The 17,203-nt window shown below is 47.4% G+C and overlaps 1 pseudogene; it reads left to right on the top strand.

Moving 5' to 3' along the window:
* The first annotated feature begins 5,449 nt into the window (after positions 1-5,449).
* On the top strand, positions 5,450-6,004 carry LOC142437937 (large ribosomal subunit protein uL13 pseudogene; annotated as a pseudogene).
* Positions 6,005-17,203: the final 11,199 nt, after the last annotated feature.

Raw genomic sequence — 17,203 nt, 5'->3', positions numbered from 1 at the left:
ACTGTATGGAAGGGTCGTGGCATGAGGAGCGTTGAGAACCACTAATGTAGAGACTATCCAAGAATTGCTTTTTGGAGTCAGCAAAAAGCTCAAATGTATGGCAACCATTGCTCATGAGCCTACTTACCAAACACACAAACCCAATGAGCCGAGTCCGCAGATGTGTTCGAGGACAGGGTCATTGAACAGTGTGCATGTGACACCATGCGTTATGGCAAGTCTGAGATCCTTAAACCCAGGGGCAGACTCGAAAGGAATGGCTTCAGTCTCTCACAGCCTCTCCACATCCTGAAGGATTTACAGCACACGTGAAGGAGGATGCAGTGGGAGAGAAAGCACTCGGGAACCATTCCGATTCCTTACGTGGGGTATCTATAGATACGCTGGAGGGGGTACTCCTCCCAAATGGAAAAATGCTCCGCTGAGCAGAGCTTTCACAGTACACCTTTGTCCTGCTGGACAAGCACGGAGCAACTCAATCTGAGTTAGTGCACCCAGTGACATTGCCTGGGAAGGTTCTCTCGCCTCCATTTTTTCGTAAAAGGAGTTTTGCGTGAACCTCGTTTTTTGTGATGGCTAACTTAACAAAACAGTGTGTGGCTGTGAAATTTTGTTTCCTGCTCTGAAAAAATGCCGCGGAAACCGTTGTGATATTGAACACAGCTTACAAGGGCAGTGCTATGGGGAAACTAAACTGTATGAATGGTTTTCTCATTTCAAAATAGGTGACATGTTGATTGATGACAAATCTTGTTCTGGGCACGTGTCAACTTCCCAGATGGATGAAAATGTCCACAAAATTCATGCACTTGAGCTTGAAGACCAGGGACAGACCGCTGGAGAGATGGGGCAGTTATCTAGGCTATCTTGAAGCTGGGTTCAGTGAATTTTGACAGGAGATTTAGGAATGAGAAGGGTCGCTGTGAAGTATGTGTCTAAGATTCTGACTGACCAGGAAAAACATGCCGTGCTTTGAAAGAACAGCTCTGAAGTGACCCAGACTTTTCTGTTGAAGGTCATTACTAGTGATGAGACATGGTGCTATTCTTTTTTTTTCTTGACGTAAAAAAGAACTTTAACAACATTTAAATGGGTCAAAAGGGAGATTAAGTAACAAGCTGTTTCACTTTAGCTTAAGTACATCTGTCATAATCGACTTCATGATGCTTTCAGTCTGATAACAAAGCGATTTACATCCTTTGACTAGGGTCTGAGGGGATTCACCAGAGACTTAATCCATTCGGGGGACCTTGCAAATGGATTGTGGGCCCTCATTGTCATCCCCAGCCTTCTGCAAACCAGGTGTTCACAATTTAAGCTCTGATACCATTCATCCATCCTTCAGGTTTTTTCTCCGGAAGGTGGCACCCCTCGGGTGACTTCCTCATGGGCACCCACTTGCTCCCAGGTCACTAGGAAGGCATGGGTGGGGGCGAAGCGCGTGGTAGAGCTTGGGAAGCCTGTGTGCACGTAGTAGGCAGCTTGACCCTGCCGATACAGGATGCGGGCCAGGAGAGGGGCGATGGTCGGGAAGTCTGTGGGCAAATCGTCGCCCACATATTGTGTCTCCCTGGGGAAGTCCTGGGTGAGATGATGCCATTGGTGCCCACGTAGAGGTCACGGAACTGGGTTTCGTAGAAGCGCAAGGGGACGGCCAGCTTCACCGCGGCTGAGCTCTCATGGTCGCCTTCTGGCAGGAGCTGGTCCTTCCACGACTCCCCAGGGGAAGAGCGCGCTTGGGTGCAGCGCAGCGACCTGGGACAGCAGCAGCAGCGCCGGCCTCCGGGCCACCCGGTGCCCCAGCATGCTCGCTCGGCCGGCCGTGGGTGCCCCGCCGCAGCGCGCGTCCCCTGCCTGGCCAACCCGCCCACGGGCGCTCCCTTCGAACCAGCATCCCCGCGGGCGTCCTGCCGGGGCGGGGCCGCGGGCCCTTCGAGCGCGCTGATTGGCCGAGGCTCTATCGCCCCGTCTAGGAAAGTTCGAGCGCGGCCACCACCTCTGGTTCTCATGAAAGGTTTTCTGGCCGCGGTCGCGGGAGCCGCGGAGAGGGCGAGGTGGAGGCCACGAGCCGGGGCTGCTCTCCTCCTCCTCTCCATCCCGGACCTCCCGGGTCACCCCAGGACCCCGTCGGGGCTGTCTGGAGGTCCAGGGAGTCCAGCCAGGGACCCTGGAGGACAGTGGGGCTGCGGGGGCAGGGGTGATCCTGGCCGGAGGGGGCTCCCCGCAGCGTCAGGGCGAGGGTGTGTGCGCGAGGGCTGAGGGGTATGCCCTTGAGGCCACTCTGAGAGCAAAGGAGTATTGTCGCTGCTTCTCCGCCGCTGCCCCCCCCAAACGTGGTGCTATTCTTAGGACCCCCAAAGCAAACATCAATCAAGCCAGTGGACGATGCCACCTTCACCTGAGCCAAAAATAGCTCAAGTGAAACCAGAGATCAAGATGATGCTCATTTGATTTTTGATGTGATAGTGCATTTGGAGTTCCACCAGGTCAGACTGTTAATCAAGCTTTCTTTTTAGAGGTTCTGAAAAGATTGTGTAACAGTGCAACAACAACGAACAGGCTGATCTGTGGCAGAAGAGGGATTGGTTTTGCCACCACGACCATGCACCTGTTCATGCAACCATCTCAGTGCGCCAGTTTTGGGCAAACAGCATGTCTCTCTTGCCCCATGCACCTGACTCACCTGACCCCACTCCCTGTGACTACTTTCTGTTTCTGAGAATTCAGAAGGACCTGAAAGGACAGCAATTTGACTATGTCGTACAAGAGGTGAAGGAAAAAAAGCAAGGGAGGTGCTGTCAGCCATCCAAACAGATGAGTTTGAAAAATAGTTCCAAGAATGGAACTGCAGATTTGACAAGGTATTAATTGAGTGTAATGGAGAATACTTTGAAGTACTCTCACAAAAAAGGTTGTTCTATAAAAGAAAATTAAATACACAGCTTTGAAAAATAAATCTTTTTCTTTTTTTTGGGGGGGGGGAATCCCCGCGACTGTGTATATACATGCTTTTACCACGAACTAGAGAGGAAAGGCTTGCTAGAACGAGCAAGCTCCTGGGGCCTCTGGGGGAGCAGGACAGCCAAAGGGAAAGAGAGAGCACCTCTCAGACACAAAACTGGGCCAATTTAGGAAATAAAGACTTCCAAAGATCTGGATGAGCCCGTTACCATGGAGACTCAGGGAGGGGCCAGGTTCAGCTTCTCATTTTCCCGTGAAACTTGAGGATCTAGGCCTCTGATCCTTCTCCAGCGCCCTTCCATGAACTTGGGGTCCACCTTCCCCACCTGCCTCCCGTTCATTCCCCAAGTCTCCTCACTGCTCTACTGAATGTGTGCTGGTGCCCGCTCTGCCTGCCCCCTTGCCCAGGCTACCCTCCCAGGTCGAAACATGTCTCTGGAGCTAGGCGGTCCTGGATTCGAATCCTGACTACATCCCAATAAACTGGGTGCTCTTGAGCTAATTATTTAATCTCTTTGAGCCTCCATTTTTCTATCTGTCCACATGGGGGCTCCAGGACCAGGCTGGCCAGCTAGCTGGTTATGACTCTTAAGCTTCTGTGTGTGGCGTACTCTGCACAGAATAGACAGTAAACATAGAGATTCTAATTGTATTATTACATATACTATGACGACGTGTTTCTGTATCTTTCTCTATGGGTACAGTGTTCTCAAGGGCAGGAGGCAGGCTGACTTACGTCTCTGACGCCTAGCACAATGGCAGATAGACAGACACTCAGTGAATGTTTATGGAATGGACGGACGGATAAGATGTCGAGCTGTACAGTCGGGCTCCCAGCCCTTCCGTAATTGGCCTAGTACGTCCCTCAGACTTCCATTCCTGCAGCTCCTGGTCCAGATAAAAGACCAGAAGCTCAGGGTTTCCTCCAACTCCTTTATTTGCCCCCTTCCCCGTCATCCCACCTCAGGTCCCAGTCACGAAACCACCGATGGCAGGCCCAGCTCCAGGAGGGACCGAGGGCCAATCACAGTCCATGCTAAGATTAGCAGCTGCACCCCCTTTTTTGGACTCTGGGAACTCAGAGACAAGGGCATGGCACCTGCTTTGGTTGGATGACCTCTCCTGCCACAAGTGGGCATAGCAGGGCCTCTGCTTCTAATCCCTGCATAAATGGTTGGGTGGAAAGGGGTGCGACCTTGACTTCATTCACATGAAGCGGGCCCCCAAGGACGACCTGGGTTTCCCTCCAGGAGCTCCAGACTCTCCAAGGGTCCAGCTCCCTGAGGCACAGCCTGACCCCTGGTGGCGGAGTGAAGTCATCGCCTTGCTCCTTCCCTTGCCCGACATCTGCCAGCCGCGGCTGGGACCGCGGTGGTAAGAGCCTGCGGTAGCTGCTCATCCTAGAGTGGGTTAGCTCCAGCTGGGGTGGAGAACAGGCAGGTCCTACCTGTGCTTTCGGAGGCCTTCACCTGGGGCCGGAGCCCTGGTGGCAGAGTGGTCGTGAGCTGCAAGGCTGGCGATTGGAAGCCCCCAGCCATCCCCCCCTCCTCCTGTCACAGTCTTGGAAACCAGAGGCAGCTCTACCTTCTACCTTGGCCTGCGGTCACTGGGAGTCAGAATCCATTCAGCGGCGGTGAGGGAGTGAGTTCGCCTGTGGTGTCTGATCACCCCCTCCAGGCGCCAGACCCTGACAAGGAGGAAGGGCCTTGCAGAGAGTCCAACCTGCTCACCCAAAGACGACCGCCATCTTTTTGCTAGCTTTTCCAGCCTACCATGTAACTGGATACAAATACTGTGTCGCTGGTTCTGGCTGGCTTTCCGACTCTCATTCGTTGCTGGATGGAGTGCAAAACAGCCGAACCATTTTGGAAATCGGCCTGGCAGTTCTTGCAAAGCTGAGCCAAGGTTGACCCCCATTTGATCCTGCACTTGGGCTCCTAGAGTCTTACTTGCCGGAATGAGTGGAAAACGCTCACCCTAAAACTGCACCCAGACCTTTATAGGAGCTTTATTCCTAATTGTCAGCAATGGGAAGCAAGAAGGATGCGATGAATGGATGAAGCAAATACTGTCCAGTCATGAGGTGAGTGGGCAAACAAAACACAGTACCTCTACAGTGGAGTCTCACTCGGGGATCACCGGAAATGAGCTATCAAGCTACAGGAGGACATGGAGGACACGGAAGTGCATATTGCTACACCAGTTTTTATAAGAATTCCTTATCTTTTCTAGATACATTATTAAAATATTTGCACGATTACATAACATATGCTATGTAATTTACATAGAACATACTTAAATTATATATATTTTTTTCAATTATATATTTTATATATAGCATTCCCCCACACACACAAATACTATAGGAGGAACTGTGTGGGAGTGTGGATGGTACAGAAACAACCGTGGCTTTGTTAAGCCTGAGTTATAGACAATTTTTAAAATTTAGGTGTATGTTCTAAATTCTCTGTAAGTCAAGGTTAAAAACATGTACATACAAACTCAGCGTGGCTTTGGTCGGCGTGGCCATCTCCTGGGCCGTCTGGCAGCCACTGTGGCCTAGCAAGTGCTGGTGGGCCACAAGGTGGTGGTGATGCTCTGTGAGAACATCGACATTTCTGGCGACTGCCACAGAAACAAGTTCAAGTACCTGCTCCTTCGGGGCCCCTAGCCACATCTTCTGGAGACCTTGCTCAGCATGCTGCCCTGCAAGACCAAGCAGGGGGCCAGGCTGCCCTGGACCTGCTCAAGGCGTTTGAAGAGATTCCACCCCCTACAATAAGCAAAAACAGAGGGTGGTCCCTGCTGCCCCAAGGTGATGCAGCTGAAGCCCATATGCAATTTGCCTACCTGGGCTGCCTAGCCCATGAGGTTGGGCTGGAAGTACCAGGCGGTGACAGTGACCCTGGAGGAGAGGAAGGCCAAGGCCAAAATCCACCACAGGAAGCAGCTCATGAGGCTGCGGAAACAGGCCGAGAAGAACTTGGAGACAAAGATCAACAAGTACACAGAGCTTCTAAAGACCCATGGACTCCTGGTCTGAGCTCACTAAAGACTTACCGTATACACTCGTGTATAAGCCGAGCTGAAAAACTGGGATTCGGCTTCTACATGGGTCAGTGGTACCCCAGCGAGGTGTACCCCCCACCCCCACCCCCGGCCAGGTAACGGGAGGAGCGCCTGTTATCTTGCGGGTGGTTGCTGTTTCTCCCCTGTTCATTCAAAGCCCCGCTGACACGGCAGGGCTTTGAATGTTTGTTTACTCACATCTAACCAATCAGAGCCGTCCTCTGACGTGTGTCTTTGAATAAGCCTTTCAAAGACCGTGTGGGAAGGATGTGACATGAATGGGTGTCATCTGGTCAAGCCCGACTAACAAAAGGAGGAAATCTCATGAAGCCTGACATAGAGTTAATAGCAAAGTGGGTTCCAGATGCATGGGAAGACATTCCAGAAGACATGGTGTGACGTGCCTTCCAGAAATGTAGTATTAGTAATGCTATGGATGGCAGTGAAGACTGCGCTTTGTATGAAAATGACAGCAGTGATGGTGATGACGGCGATCTCAGTGACGACAGCGTCTATGATGACCTCACACCAGCTGAAGCTCTGCATTGGGATGCGGATGGTGATGAGGAATCCAGTTTTCAAGGATTTTAACTCTTTACATTTTAGCTTAGTTGCTAATTGAGCTCAGGGAATAGTACTCTGAAGGTATCATTGTTGATACCTTATTGTTTTTGTTGAACCTATTTTCCACTTACTATGCTGGTTTACTAATGTTAAATGACTTGTCCTTTTATTTATGTTTTATTTAAAATAAATATTTAAATACATTTCCCCACTGATGTCTCAGTTTTTAGTAATTTTATTTTCATTTGTTTTGATTATTGAAAATCACCAATAGCTTCTGCATTTTCGACCCTAGGCTTATACTTGAGTCAATCAGTTTTTCTGGTTTCCCAGGTAATAATTAGGTACCTCGGCTTATACTCTGGTTGACTTATATTCAAGTATATACGGTAGTCCTTTAAAAAAAGAACACTCAACCTGAAGCATTAAGGGTACGAGAGCTGTTACTCCAGGACACCCTTAATCTGGGTGGCCCTAAAGGGCAGTAAATACACAAACAAAAAATGCTGCCATCGGATCATGGTGACCCTATAGGATGGGGCAGAACTTCCCCCATGGGTTTCTGAGACTGTAGCTCTTTACAGTCATGGAAAACCTCATCTTTCTCCCACAGAGTGGCTGGTGGTTTTGAACTGCTGACCTTGTGGTTAGCACTCTAACATATAACCACTCCAGGGAGCAAAGTCTTGAACTTGTTCGCACTATACATGGAGCTCTGGGGCAGTGATGACTGGATTGGCTTGCTGGTCAGAGCCTTGGAAGAAGAAAGACTGAGAAATCAAAGACAAGGGAGTCTGAGAAAGAAATGATTAGTTTTGGAAATGATGACAACATAGGTACAGATATGCTTGATACAATTGAGGTATGGAATGTTAAGAACTGTTTGTTGAGCTTAGTCTTGTGTTGGTGCATATTGTTGTCTCTGCATGTCTATCTGGATGGGATAGGAGGGGTAAACAAGTCAGAAGAGAGAACAACAGTACGACATTTCCGGAGGAACATGGGAGAGGGGAAGGCAGGGGAAAGGAAGTGGTGTTAACAAACTCAGGGACAAGGGAACAACAAGTGACTGAAAATCAATGACGAGGAGGGTGTAGGAGGTTTGGTAGGACTTGATCAAGGGTAATGTAACCAAGAGGAATTACTGAAACTCAAATGAAGGCTGAACAAGATAGTGGGACAAGAGGAAAGTAAAAGGAAATAGAGAAAAGAACTAGGAGGCAAAGGTCATTTATAGAGATCTAAATACAGGCATTTACATATGTAAATATATTTATATATGATGATGGGGAAATAGATCTATGTGCATATATTTATAGGCTTAGTATTAAGGAAGCAGATGGACATTGGACCTCTACTCAAGTACTCCCTCAATGCAAGAACACTTTGTTCCAATAATCTGGCACTCTAAGATGCTCACCTTCCCAACATGATCGCTGAAGACAAAGCAGGTGTGCATAAACAAATACGGTGAAGAAAGCTGATGGTGCCCGGCTATCAAAAAAATATAGGGTCTGGGGTCTTAAAGGCTTGAAGATAAACAAGCAGCCATCTAGCTGAGAAACAACAAAGCCCACGTGGAAGAAGCACACCAGCCTTTGTGATCATGAGTTGTCGATGGGCTCAGGTATCAGGCCCAAAGCCCATCTGTAAGAAATTGGACATCCTTTATGGAAGGGTCATGGGGAGAAGATGAGCCAGTCAGGGTGAATTATAGCACTGATGAAATATACAGCTTTCTTCTGGTTCTTTAATGCTTCCTCCTCCCCCACTATCATGACCCTAATTCTACCTTACAAATCTGGCTGGACCAGAGCATGTACATGGTTACAGATAAGAGCTGGAAACATAGGCAATATAGGACAGATAAACTCCTTGGGACCAATATTGAGAGTAACCATACCAGGAGGGTAAAGAGAAGATGGGAGGGAGAAAGGGGGAACTGATCACAATGACCTACCTATAACCCCTCCCAGGGGGATGAACAACAGACAAAAGGGTAAAGGGAGACATTGGACAGTGCAAGACATGAAAAAATAATAATTTATAAATTATCAAGGGCTCATGAGGAAGGGAGTGGAGGGAGGGGGTTAAAAGAGTTGCTGATACCAAGGGCTCAAGTAGAAAGAAAATGTTTTGAGAATGAGGATGGCAACAAATGTACAAGTGTGCTTGACACAATGGGTGGATGTATGGATTATGTAAGAGCTGTATGAGCCCCCAATAAAATGATTAAAAAAGAAGCAGCCCAGGGGACCGCATAGCTCTGGGCCAGCTCCATGCCTGGGGAGACCCGCTCTTCCACTGCATATGTGGGTAGCTCTTCCCCAGGAGCTGAAAGGTCCTAGCAGGGCCCCAACTGCCCACCAGGCTCCTCTGCATCAAGGTCCCTGTGGGGCTGGCAATCCTGAAAGGCTGTGCGGGCATAGACATAGCTCTGAAGACCCTCCTCACTCAGGGAGGAACTCTCTCCCAGGAGGTAAAGTTGGCGGGGGAGGAGGGGCCGGGAAGGAGGGAGAGAGGTTCTTGATTAAAAATTTGGTCTATATGGAACAACAAAAATTTTCATAGAATGCAAAAATAGTATTGTAATATATATTTTTAAATTTCAATGTAAGTACAATTTACAAATATAATACATTTAAAATTATGTATAGTATTATTTTATTCTTTGACATATTTCTCATTTGAGTGAATTTTTTTAGTAGATTGCTGTCATTGTTTAAAAGGTCATGAAAATTTTTACAAGAATTTATTAAATTATATTTCACACATAAAATGGCTTTCAAAGTCTCAACACTTAATTGTGATTTTTCTGATGTCCACACTTTAGTTACCATAGAAAAAATGCATTCAGTCGCAGCATTAGTTCCTGGTAAGGACAGTGCGTATTCCACAATTTTTAGTGCATTATTGTATGGAGCATGGTTTGTTTCAAAATGATGAAATATTTCTAACCATTTGTTCTCCATTGTGATTTTTGCTGATGCCCAAGAGTTAACCTTTTCCTTATCAATATACTTTTAATAATGATACATCATTAAATAGATAATTTTCAGAAATATTACTATATGGGAAATTTTGAGTAATATGATCAAATGATTTTTTCACTTCATTCCAATTAAGTTCTTGTTTTAATGTAACCCAGTGAAGATGTTCAATATCATTGTAATGCACCATCCATTCTTCTAAATAATCTATGCAGTTACCATAGAACTTTTTAACATGATTCATGATATCTTCATGATTTATTGCACCTTGTTCTTCTAGCTGGCTTATACTATTACCGATAGTTAACGGAAGAAAATTATTTTCTAACCGCTCTTGACACTGAAATTTTAAATTATTAACTTCATCTGCTACTTCGATTACCGAAATGTTATCACCTTCAATAAGTTTTATAGCATTTTGAAAAAGAGCTGCTTGCTTGTGTACAAACTCTAGCCCAATTTTTGAAGATTCTTTTTTAAAAACTCTCCTAAAATTCTAGGACATTTATCCTGTGGTAGAAAGTAGGATTTCAAAGGATCGATATTTTCAGAATTCTTTCAACAGCTGGCAAAAGAGCTAACCAGCGCGTTTTACTGCATCCAAATATTTTCTGATATTCAACTTCCGCAGTTTCACAAAATTCTTTAGGCATTTCAACGCGCACAGTGCATATAAAGGAATAAGAATATATTTTAATAACAATGTTTTCCACATCTACGGGCAACAAATCAGCAGCTGTTCGAATGGCGTTATGTATTATGTACATTCCCTTCCCGTTCTCCTGCCATTCCTAGCTTGTTGTGTGTTTTTTCCAAAACTCGGGACTTTTTTAAAACGCCACGGGATGCGGGACAAATTGTTAAAAATCGGGACTGAACCGCCAAAGGCGGGACGTATGGTCACCTTAGCTTAGAGGGTCTCTTCAGCAGTGCTGTGCTGACTGAGCTTTCTCATGGCTGACCTTCCTGTTGCTGGAGATGAGTTCTCTTCCTCAGACCAGCTCTTCCCAGGAGTCTCCTCACGCTGCAGGGCTCTGTGGGGTTTTGATACTGATGGGCACCTAACCCTTTCACCTGCTCAGAAGTCAGCTGGAGGCAGCAGCTTGTGAGCCTGGTCCGTGGTTCTGCTGAGAAGAGGCTGTCCTGGCCACAGACCTGTATCCTGCCTCATTCTGGATCCTGAACTGTCACCTATTCGTTCTCTAATAAATCCCATAATCGGGCACATTATTTGAGTTCTGTGCAACAAAGTATGAACGTAGCAGAGAAGCAGAGGGCGTTGGGAGGGACAAGTGGTGTCAGAATTGGTGGAAAGATTGGAGAGAGCAGGTAGGTCTGACTCCGCTTCATAGGAATCGGCCTGGGGCTACGGATGCTGCTGCCTCACTTCCCTTATGAAGTAAAACAGAGAGGTCGGCCTCTGCTGCCAAGACAATTTTACACTGGGAGATGTCAGATCAGCCTGGCCCTCTGGTCCACCCAGCAGCTGCCACCATGGATGCACTAGATATGTGTCCTAATTAAAGAGGTATCTTACTGGATTTTCATGGTTGCTTATGACTCTCTGTACAACTATTCTCAAGCCAGTAGCTAGCGTCATCCTATTCAAAATTTCTAGTTACATGATTCTTCCTCTTCGCTCAAGAGTCAAAGCCAAAGGCCCTTCGGTATTCTGTGTGGTCCTCGCCTGCATCTTGTCTCCCGTCTCTTCTCTCACTCCCACCATACCTACCTGTTGCCCCAGGCAATTGGCTGCCTCCTGGTCTTTGCATTTGCTGCTCCCTTGACCTGGAATGCTCTACTCCCAGAAATTCTGAAGGTCCAGGACCTCTCTTCCTTTAGGCTCAGGTGCTGCCTAATCAGTACGGCCTCCTGTCTCCCACAGTCTCCCCGCTTCTCTTCCCTTCTGCTTCACCAGTGGCTTTCACAGGTCCCCCTGACACTCATGAGAATGATTGTGGACCCCAAGGAGCTTTTGTTTCTATGTGGATTCTATCAGTGTTAGAAAGTAAAACTGAGAACACTTTGACATAGTCATGTATCCACTTAAAAACAATTGCAAACTCATGGCATGCCACCTTAAAATATCCTCCTTCAATGAACAGTGACTAGGCCGTCCCAAACAAGACAAAAACCAGTGAGAATTCTAGGGTGACGTCCACATGAACCTCTTTAATGCCTGGCTTACTGGAGAACAAGGGGATTGCCATACCTGCTGCCGGGTCCAGTCTCTCCTATCCCATGCCAGGGAGGCCCTGGAACACTTCAATGTATGCTTGGAGGAGAATGAGAGTTTAAAAAACAAGTCTTAGTATTATTAGGACATGGTTTTGACCTCATAGATCCCCCCAACAGGGGGGTTTAGAACCCTGCGAGGGACCCGCACTTGAGGAGTACTCTAGGACAGCATTTTTCTTAGTTCTCACCAGCTGACCATCTGTAGGGGTTGCGGAGGTTGCCGTGGCAAAGCACCGTGACTAGGTGACTTAATAACAGAAGCATACCCACAGCTGCAGTGCTAGAAAGCTGAAGCTGAGATTCCAGCTGGGTCACGGAGTCTGGAGGCTTAGGGGAGACTCCTTCCCGGCCTCTCCAAGCCGCTGTGGCAGCTGACACTCCTTGGCTTGTGGGTGCACCACTCCAGGCTCCACCTCTGTCGACACGTGACCTTCTCCCCTGTGTAACAGGCTCACGCTCCCCCCTTTCTAGAAGGCCATCATTGTATAAGTCATAATCCAGGATGCCCTTCGTCTTGAACGCATCTGTAAAGGCTCTCTTTCCCAGTAAGGGCCCCTTCACAGAATCTGGTAGACAGGACTTTCCAGGAGCCCCGCCAAACGACCCAGGAGACAGACTATCTATTTACTTGTTTCCTTCTGGTTGGTCTCCATCCACGACAATGAAAGCCCACGGGGCGAGGCCTCGCTGCTTTGTCCACTGTTCTGCCCCCAGCTCCAAGGTCCATGCCTAGCACATGTGAGCCACCCACTAAATGAGCGATGAAGAAAGGAACAGCGCTGGCGAACATTTTCAAGATTACCTAATCACCAAAAACACAGTGATGTCGTAAAAAAAAAAAAAACTTAAAAAAACAAAACAAAAATGAGTCAACTACTGAATTTAATCCAGGTCAGATTATTTATTGAAACATTTTTATCTTTTAAAAAAGTTTTATTGGCATATGATTAACATTATACAATTCAATAGTTCAATCATATCAAGGAGAATTGCACAATCATTACCGTATCAATTTTGGAGCATTCTCTCCTGGAGTTCGCCTTGAAAACAAGGTGTGCCATCACAGTCAGTCCTAGTTCCCCCACCCACCTGCATCTTTATCTTTTATAAATGTGCATCAGTAGGGAGTTAGTTAAGTAAATCCTAGGATATCCTATGGGAAGAGGAAGTATGGTCACCGAGGCATAGTAAATGGGGGAAAAAGTAAGACACAGAATAATGTATCTAGTATACTGTGGTAGGCAGACTCATCCCTCTCATCAGACATTCTCATCCTAAGTCCCCCTCCCCCACCAAAAAAACAAACAACAACCCATTGCCAACGAGTGGACTTGTACTTACTGACACTGTCTAGGGTTTTTAAGACTATACAGCTACCGCTTCAACGCAGCTGGTGGGTTGGAACCACCAAACTTGCAATTAGCAGCCAAACACTGAAGCCGTGGCTCCAGAGTTCATGCTTGTTGGCAGAGAGCATGTCAGCCAGTGCTGAAAGGGCTGGTTGAAAAGTGAAAAATGATGTCTCTTAGACATAACCACTGGCCATGTCGCAGAACGCCAGTGGAGTCTAGTTACGGAGCCTATACTGTGAGCTACAGGGCCTGTCACTACACTGGGCGACAGGACACGGCAGGGGGGGCTTTTGATTGTAGATAAATAAGGCTGCAAACAGGGAGCCTACCCAGGATAATGCAGGGGCACCCAAGGTAATCACCCAGGGCTCAGAGTGTGGAGAGGGCGGGCTGGTGTGGCTGCAGAGGAAATGCACACATCTAAGGCTCCAAAGACAGCAGGGGGCTTCCAGAAAGAAACTGGAAAAGGCAGGGAGACAATTCTCTTCTAGGCCCTCCAGAAAGGAATGCAGCCCTGCTGACACTTGCTTTTAGTCCTCTGAGACTTGGACACAACTTCTGCCCTTCAGCGCTTGCGAGATAATCAATCTGTGCTATTTTAAGCCCTGAGGTTTGCAGTAATGTTAAACTTGTGTAAAATAGGCCCCCCAAACCCCATAAATAAATATTCAAGTGTATGCTGATATTCCCATTGCCTTCTGGAAGAATAGGCCGTGGATTTCTGTGAAGAGAGGGCCTGGGGTTTGTGGGAAGGCTTTTGTTCTTCAATTTTGCATTTCTCCATTAGTTTTAAACTTTTAAAATGTCTGATTCTTAAAAATCTTTGTATGTTAAGTTTCAAATATATAAAGAGAGAAAAAATAATACCCCGATGGAACAATTAACCATCTAAACCAGGGGTCCTCAGACTGTTTAAACAGGGGCCAGTTCACTGTCCCTCAGACCCGTTGGAGGGCCGGACTATAGTTTTAAAAATAACTATGAACAAATTCCTATGCACACTGCACATATCTTATTCTGAAGTAAAAAAACAAACGGGGCAAAAACACCTGGCAGGCAGGATAAATGTCCTCGGTGGGCCGCATGTGGACCACTGGCCATAGTTTGAGGACCCTGATATAAACCCATGTGTTACAGGTCAAGCTGAGCCCCACGGGCCTTGCTTGGCTGTGATCTTGATAAAGGCAGGCAGCCAGGTCTTCTAACAAGGTGCCACTGGGTGCAGCCTCACAGAGAGCAGCTAAGCACAAAGCATGTGTGACATCCAGAGACCTTAATTAGCCAAAGATGGCCAATTTTATTTCACCCTTCCCCAGCCTACGTAAGACTCCTGTCCACCCATGCCACCTTGAGATAAGCCAGACATCTGTGCATGTTCCTGTATCTACCTGTATCTTTGAAGGCCTCTTAGTTCCAGCATTTTATTCTGGAAAGTTTCTGAACAATTTGATATTTTCCCAGTGAAAGCATATAAATATGAACAAAGTTCTACCGGTCTTCTGCGGGTTCTGTCACCCAACTGTCAGAGCCGCCATCCATCTTCGTTTTGGACGCCTTACAGGGTGAGCTGCAGGCATGGAATACTTTACTCGTAGACCCTTCTCTGCGCCACTCTGCAAATACTAACTAGAGTTCAGTAGTTGCGTGGAGTTTTGTTTCTTAAGATTCACCCCCAACCTCAAGTTTTCCATCTGATGCTGCCATTTGACAAATGCACGTGAGGGGGCAAGAGAGGCATGAGGACAAAGAGAGACAGAAAGGGAGAACAGCTCTTTATTAAAAAAGGAACTCCCGGATGAGGCTCCGTGGGCTAGCAAGGAGCCCAGGGAAGTCGCGGCCAGCCGTCGGGGGTGCCGGGGTTTTACAGGGGTGGTGAAGACTGACCAGAATGCGTGGCAATCAGCAGATGGGGTCTGGTCATCTCGAGGACTGTCTGGCGACTTCTTGCTCTGGGCTCACTTCCTGGTGGCGGCTGTCTTATCTTGTGCCTTTTGTTCCGACTTGCTTTCCGTCTTGTGGGGGTGTCCAGCCCTTGCTCCTCCGTTCCCGTCCAGATAGCATGTACCTGTGTAACACAGACCTCTCTCTCCATCAGGCCCTAGAACCTTCGTGCTCCCTGGACCCCTTCCCAGTCAAGCTCCAGTCCCACCTCATCCCTAAGGGCAACCATTGTTCCTTTATCGTTTCCTCCTTGGGTTAATAGTTATTTGGATGAATATTTCCCCTGTAGATTAATCTTGCCTGGTCTAGAGCTACACATAAATGGAATGAGATAGTGTGCTCTTTAACGGGAGCGTGTCACTCAGCTAAATGCTTTTGAGATCCAACCACGTTTCTGCATGTTATCAGCAATTTGCTCCTTTTCATTGGTGCATGTTTTTCCGTTCTGTGGACATCAGAGCTCTGTGGCAGGAGGAGCTCTGGGAGCGTGGTGGTCACGCCCCGGGCAGGTTGTTTTTCTTTTTTTTAATATTTTATTAGGGATTCATACAACTCTTATCACAATCCATACATATACATACATCAATTGTATAAAGCACGTCTGTACATTCTTTGCCCTCATCATTTTCAAAGCATTTGCTCTCCACTTAAGCCCTTTGCAACAGGTCCTCTTTTTCCCCCCCTCCCTCCCCGCTCCCCCTCCTGCATGAGCCCTTGATAATTTATAGATTATTATTTTGTCATATCTTGCCCTTTCCGACGTCTCCCTTCACCCCCTTCTCTGCCGTCCATCTCCCAGGGAGGAGGTCACATGTAGATCCTTGTAATCAGTTCCCCCTTTCCAACCCACTCACCCTCTACTCTCCCAGTATCGCCCCTCACACCCTAGGTCCTGAAGGTATCATCCACCCTGGATTCCCTGTGCCTCCAGCTCCTATATGCACCAGTGTACAACCTCTGCTCTATCCAGACTTGCAAGGTAGAATTTGGATCATGGTAGTGGGTGGGGAGGAAGCATCCAGGGTCTGGGGAAAGCTGTATTCTTCATCGGTGCTAGTCGCACCCTGACTGACTCATCTCCTCCTCTAAACCCCTCTGGGAGGGGATCTCCAGTGGGCTTTGGGTCTCCACTCTGCACTTCCCCCTTCATTCACTATGGTAAGATTTTTTTTTTTTGATGATGCCTTATACCTGATCCCTTCAACACCTCGTGATCACACAGACTGGTGTGCTTCTTCCTTGTGGGCTTTGTTACTTCTGAGCTAGATGGCCGCTTGTTCACCTTCAAGCCTTTAAGACCCCAGACACTATCTCTTTTGATAGCCGGGCACCATCAGCTTTCTTCACCACATTTGCTTATGCACCCGTTTATCCTCAGCGATCGTAACATGAAGGTGTGCACCCAATGATATGATTTTCAGTTCTTTGATGCCTGATAACTGATCCCTTCGGAACCACGTGATCACACAGGCTGGTGTGTTCTTCCATGTGGGCTTTGTTGCTTCTGAGCTAGATGGCCGCTTGTTTCTCTTCAAGCCTTTAAGACCCCAGATGCTGTCTCTTTTGATAGCCGGGCACCATCAGCTTTCTTCACATTTGCTTGTTCACTCGCTTTGGCTTCAGTAGTTGTGTCGGGAGGGTGAGCATCATAGAATGCCAATTTAATAGAAGGAAGTATTCATGCACTGAGGGAGTGCTTTAGTAGAGGCCCAAGGTCCTTCTGCCACCTTAATACTAAACCTATAAATATAGACACATAGATCTATTTCCCCATCCTCATATATATATTTGCATGTACATGTCTTTGTCTAGACCTCCATAAATGCCCTTTGACTCCTAGCTCTTTCCTCCATCCCCCTTGACCTTCCTCCTGCCCCACTATCATGCTCCGTCCCCACCTGGGTTACAGCTATACCTCTTTGTTATGTTATCCTACCCTTGATCATTCCCTACCAGGCCTGCCACTGCCCCCTCACCACCAATTTGGATCCCATGTTGTTCCCTTGTACCTGGGTTAGTTAACACCACTTCCTTATCCCCTACCTCCCCCTATCCCAAGTCCCCCGGAACTGTCGATCCCGTTGTTTT

The sequence above is a fragment of the Tenrec ecaudatus genome, chromosome 1, assembly GCF_050624435.1.
Source record: "Tenrec ecaudatus isolate mTenEca1 chromosome 1, mTenEca1.hap1, whole genome shotgun sequence".
Classification (NCBI taxonomy): Eukaryota; Metazoa; Chordata; class Mammalia; order Afrosoricida; family Tenrecidae; genus Tenrec; species Tenrec ecaudatus.
Note: the sequence above shows the minus strand (reverse complement) of the source record. Positions and strands in the feature narration are given on the sequence as shown.